Source organism: Giraffa tippelskirchi, chromosome 7 (genome assembly GCF_054371585.1).
Source record: "Giraffa tippelskirchi isolate mGirTip1 chromosome 7, T2T-mGirTip1v1.2.pri, whole genome shotgun sequence".
NCBI lineage: Eukaryota > Metazoa > Chordata > Mammalia > Artiodactyla > Giraffidae > Giraffa > Giraffa tippelskirchi.
This window is the reverse complement of record NC_137281.1, coordinates 151,358,965-151,377,768: the sequence shown is the minus strand read 5'-3', so window position 1 is coordinate 151,377,768 and position 18,804 is coordinate 151,358,965. Positions and strand designations below refer to the sequence as shown.

The 18,804-nt window shown below is 38.6% G+C and overlaps 1 long non-coding RNA gene across 1 annotated transcript; it reads right to left on the bottom strand.

Moving 5' to 3' along the window:
• Positions 1 to 2,821: 2,821 nt before the first annotated feature.
• Positions 2,822 to 13,539, bottom strand: LOC145513658 (uncharacterized). Its single transcript, XR_014059625.1, has 2 exons — positions 13,480 to 13,539; positions 2,822 to 3,135 (listed from the first exon to the last, which is right to left on the bottom strand). It is a non-coding gene; the product is annotated as an uncharacterized LOC145513658 (long non-coding RNA).
• Between the last annotated feature and the right edge of the window lie 5,265 nt (positions 13,540 to 18,804).

The window sequence follows — 18,804 nt, the reverse complement described above, 5'->3', positions numbered from 1 at the left end:
CTTTGGTCAATTCATGAGAGAGTTTTGATTTGCCATATACTTTCATTAGCAATTCATAAGAGTTCGTAAAATGACAGTCCAGGACAATATAGTCACTAAAATTAAAGCAACTAGAGTATATAAGCATTTGGTGACATTTTTTTCTTGTGTAATCTCTCTTCATGATTATATTATGTTTCCTGTAGAATGGAAACAGGATGATAGCCATTTTGAAATTCACTCTGAGCTGATGTTACTCATGTTCAGTTGGCAAGGGTCAGTTGGCATGAGTCAATTACCAATAACTTTTTTTGCTAACAGGATTGTTTATGGAAACAGTGAGAGAAGAAACGTGTTAAGATTCTGAAGAATATTGAGTTACAAACATTATTTTATAGTTAGTTTCTTTGCAGGGAAATCATAAAACAGAAAATGATAATATCAAGAACAGTTTGATGAAATAGTTTGTAAATGATAGTGTGAAAAAGTTGACTGTATTTATTTTTCCTTGGAAAGTAATAATATTTGAAACCATGGATGTCTTTTACTGTGATCTGTCTTTACATTTTAGAAAAGTCATTTATATACTGATGAATTTAATACCTTTTGCCCTCATTTTTAGATGAACATCATTGAATTACTTGGATGTTAGCAAGAAAAATTAAACTCCTGAAATGCTTCATTCATGACTGGAAATTGAGTATTTTATTATATTTCTCTCTAATGGATTAAAAACTAGAAAGGATGCATTTTTATCTGTGAGAATTTTTTTATATCTAAAATGTGTTTTTCTATTGCTTGGAAGCTATCATAAAGCTTTTATCTCTCTCTGTATGCATAAATGCTTGTGTGTATGTAGCTACCTGTTGTTCAGTCACACAGTCCTTTCTGACTCTTTGCAGCCCTGTGAACTGCAGCATGCTAGGCTTCCCTCTCTTTCACCATCTCCCAGAGCTTGCTCAAACTCATGTATGTTGAGTCAGTGATGTCATCCAACATCTTATCCTCTGTTGCCCCTTTCTTCTCTGCCTTCAATCTTTCCCGGCATCAGAGCCTTTCCCAATGAGTTGGCTTTTAGCATCAGGTGGCCAAAGTATTGGAGCTTCAGCATCAGTCTTTCCCATGAATATTCAGGGTTGATTTCCTTTAGGATTGACTGGTTTGCTCTCCCATAACAAGATAAATGCCCCACAAGGCTTATGTATGTATTTCTATCTATTAAAAAATTATTTAATTTTAGTTGAAGGATAATTGCTTTACCATATTTCATTGGTTTCTATTAATGTTTTTTCTTCTGAGATTGGGATTCACAGTCTAATATAGAGACAGAGAAGTAGGATTGTGCAGCATAATGAAAAAAAAAATTACTTTTGACCTTGGATCTAGTCTTACCTCTAACTTTACCAGTAAAATTATGTGACTTTAAGCAAGCCACATGATATCTCTGGGCCTTATTTCTCTTACTTGTATAAATGACTCAGTTGGACAATATAATTTCTAAGATTGAAATTTCTTTGTTAAAAGATGAAATTTTAGTTACTACACAGATGTTGACAGATTTATTCCAAGCATGGAATAGATGCTTAACACTTTGAATACATATTTGTTAAATGAAGGAATCCTGTGTGATGGGTATTTTTATGTGTCAACTTGACTTGGCCACGGGGTGTCCAGAAATTTGGCCAAACCTTACCTGGTGTGTCTGTGAGGTTGTATCTGGATAAGATTAACATTTGAATCAGTAGACTGAGTAAAGCAGATTGCTGTCCTAATTGGGTGGACCTAGTCCAACCAACTGAAGATTTAAACAGAACAAAAAGGCCGAATGAGAGGAAACTCCTCCTGACTGCCTGCTTGAGCTGAAATGGGTCTTTTCCAGCCTGAAGCATCAGCTCTTTTGGGGTCTCAAAGTCTGCCAACATTTGAACTGGAACTTACACCATTGGCGCTCTCTGGCCTTTGGACACAGACTAGAATTACACATTGGCTCTTCTGGGACTCTAGCTTGCCAACTGCATGATGGGGTACTTCTTGCCTTCATAATTGTGTGAGGTAATTCCTTATAATTTATCTATCTATCCATCTATTCATCCATCCATCCACACATCCTCCTGGTTCTGTTTCTCAGGAGCACCATAATACATCCTGTATGTGTTCATCTCGTTAATCCTTACTTCTTAGTTAATCCTTACTATATCCAATTAGACATTAGGTTTTATGAATTCTTCTTCCAAATTGTCTGGCATCTCTCCAAACTAAATTTTACTGAATTGAAGCTACTGTTAATTTTTTAAAACAATGCACACAGTGTCTTCCTTTGTTCAATATCTCTTCCCACAAACCTGTTTAACAAGTGGACTAAAATTTTTCTAAATATATATATTTTTATAAATAAGTGGCTCTTTATCAGGTAAGTTTTTGAGACTTTTTTTTTCATGCCATGTGCTCTAATGAAATTAAGATGTAGGGCTACTGCACAGATTATTTAATTTTTAAATGCAAGGGATTCATTTGTATTTAAAATAAAAGGACAGTGGGGAGTAAACAGTAGCAAACCATTGGTATCAAGGTATGTAAAATGTGAGATCCGTGAGATGTATTGATAATGTAGATGTATTAGAATCATAGCTTCCTTTTTATAAAAGCATAATTAATTAAGTAGACAACATGCTAGGTATTAGAGAAAGAAAGATAAACTTAAGATGTACTGTACAATGCTCAATTGTTATGTCATTCAGCGACATCAGGTTCATCTGTTTACCAAGCTAGAAACACAGTATGTGGTTTCACCTTTTTAAATGCAACAGCTGTGCTGCAATTTTTTTATCATTAACACTTGAAGTAATAAAATAGGCTTCATTTATTAAAAAAAAAAGTTGTCTAGTGGAGGAGACAATGCATTATATTAGAGGGAAGAATCAAGTCTTATGACTGGAGTTGCTTTCTTCTACTGTTAAATGGGATATTAGTAATATAGTAGTTACTTTATGCTGTTATGGGTTTTAGGTTAAAACCAACTCGTGCTTCTTTTTCTTGTTACATGAGCACTGCCAGATTATCTGTGATGTTGGTGGATTTGGTTGGTCTCTCTTGGGTTCCACATGTCTTCTCATTCTGGGAGTCATGTTAAGGGGTTCATGTTTGAACATCCTCTTCCTATGGTGAAGACAAAAATAAAAGAGACAGAACCAGATTGTATACAGGTGTCCAAAACTTCTGCTCAGACATAAGGTACATCTAGTCTACCCAGATTTCATTGGCCAAATCAAGGCACATCTCCACGCCCCAAAAGAGCAAATACTCTGCCTTCAAGGAGCATGGCACAAGTAAGAAACAAATATTTAGGAACAAATAATGTAATCTACTACAAGATGTAATACATGTAAAACACATAAAGGATTTAGTGCATCTGGCACAGAGTACACATATAATGTTTATAATTACATGATATAATGTTTATAATTATACGATAATATCAATAATAATGACAGTGGTTAAATGGTAAAGAAACACAGATAATGCAGTAGTTTCATTATTGCAGGGGACTGTAGGACATCATTACGGAGGAGGAAATATTGGGCCAGTAGTTCAGGGGAAAAGGAGAGGAAGGTAGCTCCAGATGGAAAAATACAGTACTACAGAAAAAGAGTAGACTAGAGGCAAAGTAGGTGTAGGGTTTATGAGCCTTCCTGGAAGTTATGTCTTATATCTAACTAATTATAACATTTGTGATAACTTCCACTGCAAGTAATAGAATATTTAATTAAAAGTAGTTTAAATTGCAAAACATGTGTGTATCATTGAACAAGAAGTCAGTGGTGAATTTCAGGATTCGTTCAGTATTATAAGCATGTTTTCACTAATGGGTTTTACCTTTCCATCCTTCTACCCTTAGGGTGATGGCTTTTGTCCTTAGGTCTTTCCTCCATTAACTTTTGAAGCCCAAGGTATCATGACCTCACTCAGTAGCACCTAAATGCGGGATGAGAGTATCTCTTTCAGCATCCCTCTCTCTTTTTTAAAAATCAGGTCTGAAAATATTTTTCAGAAGCCCCCTTCAAAGCTGAATTCTTATGTTACATTGGCTAGAACTAGCTCAGATGTCCACTCCTACATAATCAGTGGCAAAAAGAAATGGAATTACCATGATTGATTTGGCACAATAATGGTATAAGGAAGTTCTTACCTTCTCTAAACACATTCCTTCTTCTTGACAAGAATAAAATCAAGATTCTCTTAGCAAACAAGAGAGTAACAGCTCTTAGGCCTTCAGTGATATCTCCCATGCACAGATATGAGGTTTGCATTTTCTATTCAAGATGTGTTGGTAACATGGAGACACATGTTACAGGGTCCAGTGTTTTGTGTGACAGCCTCCTTTGCCTTTGAAACTTTTCAGAGGTTTGGCAAGTGTATGATCTGATTTATATGACAAACTGAAATAGACTTCATTGGGAAAATATCATTACCTGTCCTTTTTCCTAATAAGCACATTCGATAGATCCCTTATCCTATTATTTTTCTTTTCTCTCTTGATATATTGTGGCAAACTTCATCAATACTGACAACTTTCATGGTTCTAGAGGCTGGGAAGTCCATGATTCAGATGCCAATAGGTTTAGTGTCTGGTGAGAGCCTGCTTCCTGGCTCGGAGGTGGCTGCCTTCTTGCCCTGTGCTCTTTGTGTACTCCCAAGGGCATCAGTCCCATTATGGTACCCCCTCACCCCATGACCTTATCTAAGCCTAGTTACCCCCAAAGTCCCCAATGCCAAAAACATCACCTTGGAGGTTAGACTTCAACACACAAATTGGTTGTCAGGGGGCACAAACGTTTAGTACATGGCAATACATCATAATTTCTTTTTTAAAAAAAGACTCCTTAATTTCGTATAAAGCCAAAGGACAAAGAATGCAGCAGTATACTCCCTTGAAATGCACTCATCTTTGTGTGATTGCAGAGGCCAATTTAAACATCTGATCAATTTGGAGCTTTCTTGAATGGGATGTTGGTTCCCAAGAGTAACTGCTGCTGCTAAGTCGCTTCAGTCGTGTCCGACTCTGCATGACCCCATAGACGGCAGCCCACCAGGCTCCGCCGTCCCTGGGATTCTCCAGGCAAGAACACTGGAGTGGGTTGCCGTTGCCTTCTCCAATGCATGAAAGTGAAAAGTGTAAGTGAAGTAGCTCAGTCGTCTCCGACTCCTAGCGACCCCATGGACTGCAGCCTATCAGGCTCCTCTATCCATGGGATTTTCCAGGCAAGAGTACTGGAGTGGGGTGCCATTAACTGCAGGGAACAGTAAATGCTGACAAGATGGCATGAGTCAACACATACACACACACTTAGGATTTAAAAAAAATGTTAAAGCTTAATTTTTCACAATGAAAAAAATTAAGATTCTGGAGCAAAAGGTAGGAACTCATCTATTTTCCTCTCAATCCATATTCTAATATTCAGACAGCATTGTTCTGTGACTCATCGGACTAATCTCCCTGTTTATGACATATTTCAATGCCCACACATTTTGAGTTCTCATGACTTTCCTTTGCTCATATGTTTCAGTCCATTATGTTAGCTATTCATCAGTGTATTAGAGAAGTCTCTACCACTTTATCCTTCAGTGTCTTACATTATAGGCTTTTTGGCCCCTCATCCCTACTGCCTGATAGAATTTAAATCACAAAATGGAGAAAAGAGAAGAAATCAGGATGCATGGAGTTTATGGGAAAAATTAATCATGAGAAATAATCTGAAAAAATAAGAAAACAATGAGGACAAAGAAGCTAAAAATGGCTGTATAGTGGGTGGACCCCTTGAGGAAAAAGACTTCATAACCACGGAGGAGGAAGAAGGCTTTAGTCAAAACAGTTGGTATATAAAAGGCAGATCCTGCTTTTCCCAGTTTTATTGGTAATTTTAACTTTTAAAGCATTGAACAAATAAAGCTTTCTCTTAAATATTTATGTCAGGATTTATGGCCTATCTCTTGATTTTTCCTGCTGAAAATAATTAACAAAAGCATGGGCACAGCAATTTTTAGATTAATTTTAGCAAGTTACATATTGCCATTATATTAAACAATACTATGAAGAAAACACATTTAAAGTAGATGGAAGTTTCTCTAGGAGCAAAGACGTAATCAAGCATGGTCCTAGGCAACTTCCATTCAGCATCTCATGCAGTCTTTAAACAATCCTGAGAGGTGTGCTTATGTTCATTTTATATACAACTGAATCACAGTTCAAGTAATTCACCTAGGGTTTTCAAATGGGGAACTGGGACTTGAGGCTGTCTCTCTCACTCCAAAACCTGTCTGAATCATTCTCTGTCATGTTTTCAGAGAGGTGTGTGTTAAGTTGCCTCAGTTACGTTCAACTGTTTGCGACCCTGTGGACTGTAGCCCATAAGGCTCCTCAGTCCATGAGATTCTCCAGGCAAGAATACTGGAGTGGGTTGTTATGCCCTCCTCCAGGTGATCTTTGCAACCTAGAGATCGAACCCTCATCTCTTAGGTCTCCTACATTGACAGGTTCCTTATCACTAGTGCCACCCGGGAACCACCTTTTAAAGAGTTGAATGAGATTTTTAAAAAAACAGGTTTAGAAGAGCATTTAGAATGAATTTGGGAGAAGGAAATGGCAACCCACTCCAGTAGTCTTCCCTGGAGAATCCCATGGACAGAGGAACCTGATGGGCTACAGTCCATGGGGTCACAAAGAGTCAGACATAACTAAGTGACTAACACTACTATGGGAATGAATTTGTGATAAATATATCAATTTTATATACTCACTAATTTATAAAAAGCTATGCTTGCTTCTTTTAATTATCATAACTTTATAGTTCCTTTTTCTTGCTAGAAGTAGAAATTGTTATGTAGCTTTGACCTAAGAGCTTATATTTTGTTTTTAAATTAATGTATACTTATTGTACACTGCTGGTAGAAAGGCAAATTGGTATAACCTTAATGGGTACAAGTTAGCAATATATATCATATGTGTATTAAAAATGTTTATATCCTTCAAGCTGATAATTCTCCTCCCATGTACTTGGTTTAAAGAAATAATCTAATACAGTCTTCAGATTATGTCAAAGATGATTATTGTAACATTACTGTAATTTCAAACATTTGAAATGGCCAACAATGGATTATTGATTGAATAATTCAGAATTCAGCCATCAGAGGAAATTCTATGCAGTCATTAAACATTGTAATTTAGAAGAGTAATAATTTAGGTAAATATTTATTAACTGAAAGGTTAGTTCACAAAACAGTGTGTAAAGTATATTCCAATTTAAGTTTATATAAATATATCTGAAGAATATAATAAGCAGACATGCCAGAAAGGTTAAAGATGATTATCTGGGTAGAAGAATCAAAGACAATTTAATTTTGTCCACATGTAGACAATGGGGTCAGGTTGAGAAGGAAATTGCCTCTCCTTTCTTCCCTAGCATCTTCTCTTCTTGATACTCTTTATTTAAAAAAAAAAAATTATTGGAGTATGGTTGCTTTACAAGGTTGTATTCTGCTGTACAACACAGTGAATCAGTATACACATGCATATATCCACTTTTTTAAAGATTTCCTCCCCGTTTAGGTCACCACAGATCACTGAGCAGGGTTTACTGTGCTAAATAGTTAGCTATTATTATTAGTCATCTATTTTATACATAGTAGTGTATATATGTCAATCCCAATCTTCCAACTCATCAGGAAGGAAAAAATCATCCAATATTGCTTATATATGGCAACTAGACAATGGTACAGATGAGTATTTGCAAAGCAGAAATAGAGTCACGGATGTAGAGAACAAAATGATGGTTACCAAAAAGGGGAAGAGGGAGTGGGATGAACTGCAAGACTGGGATTGATGCTCTTTAAATCACTTTTAAACTATGACATGTGAAAACTGTGTTTGTGCTTAGCTACTCATATTTTTGCCCTTCCTTGCCATAGCCTCTCCCCACCAATCAGGCTTACCCTCAGGAGGTCAATTTGGACACCCGAGCTACATCTCAACGTTTGGCAAAACATGGCAGCAATGAACCAGAGGACTCATTCCATTTAAATAACCAATGGTTTTAGACCTGTATGCTTCTTCAACATCGTAATAGGATCAGGGAAGCCCTCCCCCAATCCACTCGGCCTTCTCTACTGTAGGGATGAGGTGTGGAGGCCAATTGTAGTATTATTCAGGTAACTTGTCTCGAAACTAGTCAAGAATTTTGAGGAGTGGTCACCTTAGTGAAGTATTCAATCTGACCTAGACTTTGTTTCTGTGCCTTACTAATGGCTGTTGATTTGATAAGCACCAGAAACAGTCTTAAAAGGGTGTTGAGGGGATTTTAGATCCTGCCAATCATTATGTTTTCAGAGGCGGTGCTTTGAGGGGATACCTTCCACCAGATTCCAGATGGGAACAGAGTTCACTTGTCTGAACTTTCTTACTTCTCGTGTAGGGACAGAGGCACAAAAGTATTTATGAAGCATCTGGCGAGCACAAACTTTACATATTGCAATAGGGATGTGAAGCAACATATCTCTTTCCTTTGTATTCTTCATCTTAAAAGGCCAGTCTATTTATAAAAAAAATAGTTGTAAATGACTTCCCTGGTGGTCCAGGGGTTAAGAATCTGTCTTGCAATGCAGGGAACAAGGGTTTGAGCCCTGGTCGGGGAACTAAGATCCCACATGCTACAGAGCAACTAACCCATGCCCACAACTAGAGAGTCCGCGTAATGAAAGATCCTGAGTCACGCAACAAAGGTCCTGTGTGTTGCAACTAAGACTTGATGCAGCCAAATAAATACATATATTGTTAAAAAATGGTTACAAATGGGTATATGCAATTTTTTTCTTAGAAAACACCCTAAATTGCAAATGCTTTCATAATTATTAATAATATACATAACATACCTAATACTTTGTGCTAGGTACTGTTGCAAGTGCTTTATATATATTAGTTCATTTAATCCTCACACCTCTATAAGTTAATTATTATTATTATTATCACCACCCCTATTTTATAGATGAGAAAATAGGCTCAGAGTCTGCAGCCCAGGGTTATACAACTAATATGGTGAAGCCAGATTTGGAACCTAGGCAATCCGGTTCAACCACCAGATACTGCCTTGGGTTAGTTAGATATCTTTCTAGAAAGTGTTGATATTGATGGGCCTGATTTTAATAGCAACAGCACCATCCCAAACACCTTGTTTAACCATAATTGTCGTTCTAGGAGATGATACTGGCAGACAAGTTTTCCTTTGCCAAAAGCTGATATAAAAGACACCCATCACTTGAAAGACAGCCCTTTAGTTCCACATCACAAAGAGAACGCTTATGTTATTCAGAAGATTGTCAGCTAAATCTTTGAAAAAAGAAAAAAGACATTAGAGGACTTCCCTGGTGGTTTAGTGGTTAAGACTCCTTGTTTCCAATGCAGGGGTTGCGGGTTTGATTCCTCGTCAGGGAATTAGGATTCCGCATGCCATGCTGCATGGCCAAAAAAAAGTCATCAGTATCAGTATCTGAACTGAAATCACTGAAACCAAGCCAGAGGTGACTATACCTTTCAGATTATGGTGATAGGCTTAGACTGAGATTGCAAACTTTCTGCGAGTGGTAGGCATCACACCCAGTTTCATTTCTTGCTCTACCGCTTACTATTGGGATGACTGTATTTAGTTTTTCTAATTTGTTTTAAACGTTGATCTTGTGTAACGCTGCTGCTTAAACCCTTCCATCTCTTCTAATTTCTTTGTAAGTAAAATCTAAACTCTTAAACATGACCCGTAAGGACAAGTAAAATCTTGTTCCTGCCTACGTTTTCAGTCTCACAGGGCACTTTTTTCCAGTTCACTCACATCCCTCTGGCCTCATTGGCCTTTCATAAGTTCCTTACGCTTCTAACAGGCTCTTCCCTTTGCTTGACACATTATTTTCACTCCTTTCACCTGGCTACTCATCCTCCAGGTCTCAGCTTAGATGATCCTGCCTTAGAAAAGAGACTCCCTTCCCTGAATTAATTTCACATCCTTTCACTTCATGGCCCTTATTCCAACTTGCCATTGAACATTTATTCATGTAATTATGTTTTAACATTTGTCTCTCCTACTTTTGTTAGCTCTTTGTGGTAGCTACTATAAACTCTGGTTCCCTATTTTTTATCTAGCATTTAGTATAGTACCTGGCAATAATGTGTCTATGTGTGTGTTAGTGGCTCAGTCATGTCCGACTCTTTGCGACCCCATGGACTGTAGCCCACCAGGATCCTTTGTCCATGGATTCTCCAGGCAAGAATACTGGAGTGGGTTGCCATTTCCTTCCCCAATAATTGACATTTGATAAAGATCCGTTAAATAATGAATGAGCCTCTGTGCCTTCATGTACAAAAGTGAAAGTGAAAGTGAAGTCGCTCAGTCGTGTCCGACTCTTAGCGACCCCATGGACTACAGCCTACCAGGCTTCTCCGTCGATGGGATTTTCCAGGCAAGAGTACTGGAGTGGGGTGCCAATGCCTTCTCCTTCAGTGGGGTTAGACGTTCTCAGTTCATAAATGAACACCACCACTTCCAAAGAGAAATGAATTCACATTAGAGATAAAGAAACCAGTTACTGAGAGAGGTGACTGAAGGACATGGTGCATGCCTTACTTATCTGCAATGAGCATTTTAAATGTTGATGGACAAAAATACACACTGGGGTTGAGAACCTTTTTGAGAAGGGAGTTGTTTGCTGCGTTCTTGTTGTCAAAGTTCAATTTGATGCATGACCACTATCTGTGACAGATTGTTTTTCATAAATAGTGACAAATTATAATGCTGCTGCTAAATCGCTTCACTCGTGTCCGACTCTGTGCGACCCCATAGATGGCAGCCCACCAGGCTCCACTGTCCCTGGGAGAATCATGTACAAAAAGGGACTTTCTAAAATTGCTGTGAAGATTAAATGATATTTATTCACAAACACTCACATATTCCCTGTCTAGTATAGTTCTAACATATTAGTAGATCCCAAATAAATACTAGTACTGTTTTTTGTCTTTTCCCTTTGATAGTCATGACTCTACTCTGGGTTCTGTTTAGCTTCTCATAAGTCGTGAATGAGGATGATGAACAACGGCTGGTGGAGATGCGAGGTGTGGGGAATGGGAGAATTCCAGGAAGACGGAGCAGTGTGAATGTAAGCAGAGACAGAACATCGAATGCCAAGTTTGAAGAAAAGAAGTTCTCTTGATAGACTAAAACTCAGAGCTATGTAAGACAACTATGGTAGAAATGTCTGGATAAAACAGATTTGAATCAGATTTGGGGAGTCTTGTTAAGGAGTTTGGAAGGGATATTGAGTCAGTGGTACAGATTTTGGTGTTATTTGCAGACTTGCTTGGGAGGGAAGAAAATTCTAGTGGGATACTTCACTAGTAGCAAGAAGGAATGCAAAATAACAGGCCTGTTAGGCTTGTGTATAGAATTGGCTATTGTTTCTTCTTCCTTTGCTATTTTTTTCTTCTTTGACTTGAGTGCCAATACTTCCTGACTCTCACTTAGTTTTATTTCCTTGTTATTCTATTCTTTCTCCCTGAGTGTCTCATTCTGTTTACCTGTGATAGGACTGGACTATCTCTTTCATACTTATGAGTGTTAAATCTATATTCCAGTTCAGAGCATTAGCTCCAGATTCCATCTAGCCAACACTCCCTGGGATTTCCCTAAGATATGTCAATCCTGATGTTTCTAAAATGCAATCCACTGTCTCCCCCTAAACCTCTTCCTATATTGCCTGTCTCTAAGATATAGCATAAGCATCATCCATTCAGAAACCCAAATCACCATCCATTCTTTCTTGCTCTCTTTCCCTCCTGTGTGGAATCAGCATCAAGTCCTATAGATTTTATCTCTTTAATCTTGACTGTTTTCTACTTCCTTCTCTCATCTTCTTTCTCAATGACACTGTGTTAGTTCATGCTTGATGAGTTCTCACCTAGCCAACAATAAGCATGTCCCAATAAGTCTCCTCATCTCTAGTTGAGTATTTTCTTCCACTGCTTTAAGCAGTTTTTCTAAGATGCAAATATGTATTACTTCCTGGCTTAAAATTCCTGTTTCTCTTTGTCCCTGGGATGAACCCTAAGAAGTTTAACAACTTTATTTTGACCTATGAGACGTACCTCTTCCCAAGTAAGGTTATTCCAAACCCTCTTCAAGCAAATCTGCTCTTTTCTCCTATGTATATCACTCTGTTTTCAGGCCAGAACAAGTGCCTAGCACAATGCCAAATACATAGCAAGTTTTAATTAACATTTGCCAAACCAAAATGTCCTGAAGGTTGAAAACAGACTTGGACATGGCTTTCACTTGGCAAGTAGGAGGAAAAAAACAGAGCCAGGATAAGAGTGAAAATGGGTGATGAAGATAAAGAAAGAACAGTCATTGAAATTAGAGGAGATAAGAATAGACCTTGGAATTAGAGAAGGACAAGAGTAATAAAATCAGCTTGCCTTTGATTTCTAAAGAAGAAGGAGCAGGTCAAAACTGTCAAACATAGCAGGATGGTCAAAGAAGAAGAATGAGAAAAGATGTTTTAATTGGACTATTAGGAAGTCATTGATGACTTTAGGGAGATGAGTTTTAAGGAATCAGTGGGTGGGAGGTAGAAGCCACATGGTAAATACTGAGGAATGTGTGACAAGGAGGTTGAGGCAAGAAGTGCCCTTGAGAATTTTAATCATAAAATGAAAAATGTTATCATGGAGTCCACGTTATAAGTAGATGTCCCCCTTTTCCCCCAAAGAATGCATATTACAAATATCCTTCCAATTAATTTGGGAAAGTTTAAAAATGTGATGTAGTTAGATTTTACATGTTCCTCTCTCCACACCAACAACCTCTAAATCTTGGAGAGATTGGTAGGATAAACACTGTACGTGTAAGGAACTGGGTTTGGTTGGAGAGAAAGAAAGAAAAATACCTTTTTATATGTTACTTATCTACTTTTTCAGTTTTTCAAGGCACTTGTGCAGATTTAAAAAGTAATGCATACTCATTACCATTGTAATATTGTCATATGAAAGGAAAATAAAATCACATGTAATTCCTCTGCCCTGAGAAAACTATTAACATTTCATATTATGTGTATGTGAATGTATAAATATACCTACTGCATAACTTAATTTTAGCATCCTGGCTCAAAGTTTCAATGATTAGATAGCGGTGAGGTGGGTTTATTCATTGTTTGGAAATGATCGGAGCTGCATATAACTATTTTTTTTTCCCCAGTGAAAGCTCCCACTACATTTTTACACTTAACACTTGTGCTGTTTGAGTGTAATCTAACAACACTGAGGAATTTATGACAAAGGTTTGTGAGTAGCAGGCTAAAGGGCAGAGTTTCTAGGCTTAGTGACCCAAAGAGAGATAGTCAATCAATAGTATGTTGTAAAAATTCTACAGAATAAATAATTCAGGCTTTCCTTTTCTTCCAAAATAAACTCACCATCTCAGTGATTCTTGATGGGGTTTTCATTCCCTGACTGCCACCCTCCATGATGTCATAGTTCCTTTGTGACCAGGCCAATGGTCACCAGGAATTATAACCATGCATTGGAGAAGGAAATGGCAACCCACCCCAGTATTCTTGCCTGGAGAATCCCAGGGACGGCGGAGCCTGGTGGGCTTCTCTGGGGTCACACAGAGTCAGACACAACTGACGTGACTTAGCAGCAGCAGCGGCAGTCCTAAGACTCTCCAAGGAGAAGCAGTTCTTACAATTTCTGAGCTGTCAGAGGATACGGGACTATGGAGACAAAAGCTCTTGCCATTTCTTACCATATTTCTAGCTGGCAGTTATGGGACCTAGGATTGGACTCTCTATTGAGGCTTTGGGAGAAACTCAAGTTCTCGGTTTAAAGAGTTCCAGCAGGTTTGAAGAAGAAAGCTAGCAATGCTGTTACATTGTTCTGGTCCTTTATGGACTCTGTAGTCTCAAGGCACCTCTTTTTAGTGTTATTTGAAGCCTTCTCTGTCAACTACAGAGGAGATGAAACTAGCCTGACTTCTAATGCCAGCCGCATTCTAATATTGCTGTCTTCCCTGCCTTTTACAATATTCTTTACATGTCATACCAGAAAATAAAATAATAATTCTGTGAACCTTTTTACCCTCGATAAGTGCTCACACAATGAATTTAATTAAAATCCCCTTTATCTATTATGCTGAAAACAAGGAATTAACAATATCCATTAAAATGACTTTTACATTCACATCAACTGGATTTCAATACCTGACTAAAATGATATGAAGGAAGCCATAATCATGTGAGGCCCAATATGGTGTATAAATTTTAAACCTTTCGAAACCCTAAATTATTTTAATCTGCAAATGTAATTATCATAAATGTCAGTCAAACTTCCTCATGGCCTCTTTCTGTTGAACAAAAAGAAAGAAATGAAACTGTGAAGCTTTTAAGTTTTACAAACTCACAATTAACTCCTCTATGACCAGTGGACTGTCAGGTTCAGAAGAAGGAAGGAATTTTTAAGTAGTTTAAGGGCTTGAAACATAGTTTGCAGAAGAGATAATCAGGAGATTATGGTCAATGATTTACAGTATTCCTTTGAATTCGAGTTGGTTGGATGATAATGCTGATAACTTTTTGACAGTAGCTATAGAGTCAGCTTTTTGCTATAAATTTGTAACATGACTAAGAATCCCTATATAATATTCAACTTTATATAGTAGGTAAGGTTGTTACTCTCCTTGCCACCTTTAACAAGTAGTGTTCCAGAGCCACATTTAAGGTTGAGACATGAAGTAAATAAAGATAGTGATCATCTCTCTTATGACGTCAAAGGGCATACTTATCAAAACCCAACGCTATTGCTCCAGGAAAGGGAAGAAAACATATTATTTCTTGAGAAGAGAGAACCTAGTTTTAACTGAAGCACTGTATTAAAAAATGATGACCACAGAAGAGATATACACTTACTTTAGTTCATTCTTTATCACCATTTCCAATTACGCATTGTATCTAAGCTACACATTCTAACTCACTACAGGGATAGAAGTTTTTTTTATCTATGAGATATTTCCTTCTGGAGGACAAAATGCCAGTTCTTTGCATGTTCCAGCTCCCTTCTGACATCAATCATTATACAGTCAAAATTCCAAATTTCAGTTAAAAAGAAGGCAAAGAACTTTGTAAACACCCCTCTAATTACACACAGATTGTAAAATTGTCTGAAAGTTATCTGTTAACCTGTTAGATATTTAAAATAAACCCCACATACCAGGAAAGTGGCCTTGTTAAGACCTTCTTCACATCATTCCCACTTTAAATCACATCAACCCAGGGCTCAATCTATATTCTTTTTTCCTTTGTGATTTTGTTTTTAACCCTATTTGGTACTTGTCCCTTCTCCATTGTTGGAAAACCTGTCATACTGAGCCTGCTGCTTCTCCATTATTTGCTTTGAACAAACGCTATTATGTTGCCCTAATAACCACAGCTGTGTAAGCATCTATCGGTCTCTTTTATCGTGGCATAATTTCTATATATGAAAGTGATTTGCCCTCCCTGTCTGCTGATGACTTCCATTGTTTGCATTGACACATGGCTCAACTCTCAACCCTTAGTTCTTGTCTGCTCTTTCTTTCTCTGTCTCCCACTGGAGCGATTTTAGCCTTTATCCTAAAACATTACTCTAAAATTAATGAAACTAGAGTGGCTGTAGATCTTCAGTGACCAAAAAGGCAGCAGAAAAGACTGAATTGCCAAATCTTGAAAAAAAATCTCAGCTCAATGCCTCGTTTCTGAGGCCTGATTATCATTTCTATTAATGGATTGCTATGCTGACAGCATTATTACCCTCAAGAGTGCCAAGGATTTTAATGGAAACTTGAGACTGGATGCTGTCTTTGGACGCTGTTACAGGGATAGCCAGAAGTCCTAGCGATGCTGCTCTAGACTGCAATTGTTTCAAACTAAAGGTCTTTCGGGGGTTTCCCAGGTGGAGCCACGGTAAAGAACTCACCTGCCAATGCAAGAGGCACAAAAGCGGTTGGGACGATCCTCTGGAGGAGGAAATGGCAACTCATTGCAGTATTCTAGCTTAGATAATTCCTTGGACAGAGGAGCCTGGTGGGCCACAGTCCATGTGGTTGCAAAGAGTTGGATGTGACTGAGCGGCTGAGCACACACATACACACAAAGGTCTTTGGAGAAGGCCAGATTCTGACCTTGGACACGCCTGTGAATGTTGACTATGCCGTGGATATCCCTGTTGGTGGTTTTACCAAGATGCCATACTTTTCCGGATAAGACTTTGAATGAGGTCTAGAAGCACAGGAAACAGGATCAGGAAGAATTTCTATTGCATCTCTTCAAATTGGTTGACTACATGTCGCAAATGAGTAAACTGAGGTTCAGAGAGATTAAATACATTGTTAAAGGTTACTCAACCAATGAAGTGGTAGAGTCGAGATTCAAACTCCAACCCTCTCCTCATTTTATTATGCCTCTGAAGTGGAGTTTGGAGTAGCCTAGCCTCCATGGGTGGACACTGACCCAGGGTTTTGTGACGACAGAGTGGGTAGAAGTAACTCTTCATGACACCCTAACATTCAGACTCAGAGCAATGCAGAGCAATGGAGTGAATGCTGAGAAACATTGTGAGCTCACTTGGAGCCATTATTTAGCAGTTGTGAGGTGAATCCTAAAGCACCTGTTGAATGTAAAAACAGTATCTGCAGCCTCAGATCAGGCCAAATCAAAGGTTTTATGTATTGGATTGGCCAAAAATTACATTTGGCATTTTTTCAAAGATTTTATGTATTCAGTTCAGTTCAGTTCAATCTCTCAGTCGTGTCGGACTCTTTGCGACCCCATGAATTGCAGCACACCAGGCCTCTCGGTCCATCACCAACTCCCAGAGTCCACCCAAACCCATGTTCATCGAGTCGGTTATGCCATCCAACCATCTCATCCTCTGTCGTCCCCTTCTCCTTCCACCCCCAATCCTACCCATCACTAGGGTCTTTTCCAATAAGTCAACCCTTCACGTGAGGTGGCCAAAGTATTGGAGTTTCAGCTTCAACATCAGACCTTCCAATGAACACCCAGGATTGATCTCTTTTAGGATGGATTGACTGGATCTCCTTGCAGTCCAAGGGACTCTCAAGAGTCTTCTCCAACACCACAGTTCAAAAGCATCAATTCTTTGGCACTCAGCTTTCTTCACCGTCCAACTCTCACATCCATACATGACCACTGGAAAAACCAGAGCCTTGACTAGATGTACTTTTGTTGGCAAAGTAATGTCTCTGCTTTTAAATATGCTATCTAGGTTGGCCATAACCTTCCTTCCAAGGAGTAAGCGTCTTTTAATTTCATGGCTGCAATCACCACCAGCAGTGATTTTGGAGCCCAAAAAAATAAAGTCTGACACTGTTTCCACTGTTTCCCCATCTATTTGCTGTGAAGTGATGGGACCAGATGCCATGATCTTAGTTTTCTGAATGTTGAGCTTTAAGCCAACTTTTTCACTCTCCTCTTTCACTTTCATCAAGAGCCTCTTCAGTTCTTCTTCACTTTCTGCCATAAGGGTGGTGTCATCTGCATATCTGAGATTATTGATATTTCTCCCGGCAATCTTTATTCCAGCTTGTGTTTCTTCCAGCCCAGCGTTTCTCATGATGTACTCCGCATATAAGTTAAATAAGCAGGGTGACAATATACAGCCTTGACGTACTCCTTTTCCTATTTGGAACCAGTCTGTTGTTCCATGTCCAGTTCTAACTGTTGCTTCCTGACCTGCATACAGGTTTCTCAAGAGGCAGGTCAGATGGTCTGGTATTCCCATCTCTTTCAGAATTTTCCACAGTTTATTGTGACCCACACAGTCAAAGGCTTTGGCATAGTCAATAAAGCAGAAATAGATGTTTTTTTGGAACTCTCTTGCTTTTTCGATGATCCATCGGATATTGGCAATTTCATCTCTGGTTCCTCTGCCTTTTCTAAAACCAGCTTGAACATCTGGAAGTTCACAGTTCACGTATTGCTGAAGCCTGGCTTGGAGAATTTTGAGCATTACTTTGCTAGCATGTGAGATGAGTGCAATTGTGCGGTAGTTTGAGCATTCTTTGGCATTGCCTTTCTTTGGGATTGGAACGAAGACTGACCTTTTCCAGTCCTGTGGCCACTGCTGAGTTTTCCAAATTTGCTGGCATATTTAGTGCAGCACTTTCACAGCATCACCTTTGAGGATTTGAAATAGCTCAACTGGAATTCCATCACCTCCACTAGCTTTGTTCGTAGTGATGCTTTCTAAGGCCCACTTGACTTCACATTCCAGGATGTCTGGCTCTAGGTGAGTGATCACACCATCATGATTATCTGGGTCGTGAAGATCTTTTTTGTACAGTTCTTCTGTGTATTCTTGCCACCTCTTCTTAATATCTTCTGCTTCTGTGAGGTCCATACCATTTCTGTCCTTTATCGAGCCTATCTTTGCATGAAATATTCCTTTGGTATCTCTAATTTTCTTGAAGAGATCTCTAGTCTTTCCAAATCTGTTGTTTTCCTCTATTTCTTTGCACTAATCGCTGAGGAAGGCTTTCTTATCTCTCCTTGCTATTCTTTGCAACTCTGCATTGAGATGGGAATATCTTTCCTTTTCTCCTTTGCTTTTCGCTTCTCTTCTCTTCCCAGCTATCTGTAAGGCCTCCTCAGACAGCCATTTTGCTTTTTTGCATTTCTTTTCCATGGAGATTTTCTTGATCCCTGTCTCCTGTACAATGTCATGAACCTCTGTCCATAGTTCAT